Genomic DNA, 819 nt, shown 5'->3' with positions numbered 1-819 from the left:
GGGGCCTGTGCTCCCACCTGCAGGCAGCTGTGCCGGGCAGGGAGCTTCCTGTGTGACAGGTGGCATGCTGCGGCCCCGGCAGGGGACCTGACGAGGGGGGTGCCCGTGGTGGGTGCTCAGTGGATTCTCCACCCTGGAGGGAGAGCAGCAGTCTTGTCAGGGACAGGGTTGGGCTGTGGTCACTCTCTCCAACACCAGATTAGCCTTGCAAGTCACCGGCTTCTCGTGGGGGCACGGGGACAGCACCTGCGCCCTGCTCCCAGGTGCCCGGCGCTGCAGCGCCCCGAGCCCAGCCTGGGAGCCGGCCGCGCACACTTACTAACAAAAAGGAAGCCGACCGCAAACCCTGTACCCTCTGGCCACGCCAGGAATAGTCCACGAGATGCGATATTTTGAAGACATGAGCTGGACAGCAAAGACTGTAGGCCAGCCTTCTATCCCGGACGTCTGGCGCCCCGGCTGCTGTATTTTGGTGACCGAACCATTTTAGCCTGCAGAACACGTTGCTTCTTAGAAACTTTGGATTGAAATCCCATCCGGCGGCAGCTTATTCTTATCAGCCGTGCGGGAACACAGGGCAGGCCTGGCGGCCCGGGGCTGGGGGCCCGGCCCCTGTCCCCTCTGTGCGGGGGACTGAGATGCTCCTACCCAGCTCGCCCATCCGCTGGCCCAGCTCACGTCCACCTTCCCCGCCCTGGCCCCGGAAATGTAGCCCACAGGGGACTGGGTCCTCCCTGGCCCCCCTGAGCCACCCGCTCCCTGTGCCCCCCCATTCCCGTCCCCCTGTGAGGGCAGACTCACGGTCCCTGAGTGCAGGAG

The sequence above is a fragment of the Phocoena phocoena genome, chromosome 2, assembly GCF_963924675.1.
Source record: "Phocoena phocoena chromosome 2, mPhoPho1.1, whole genome shotgun sequence".
Taxonomy (NCBI): domain Eukaryota; kingdom Metazoa; phylum Chordata; class Mammalia; order Artiodactyla; family Phocoenidae; genus Phocoena; species Phocoena phocoena.
Note: the sequence above shows the minus strand (reverse complement) of the source record.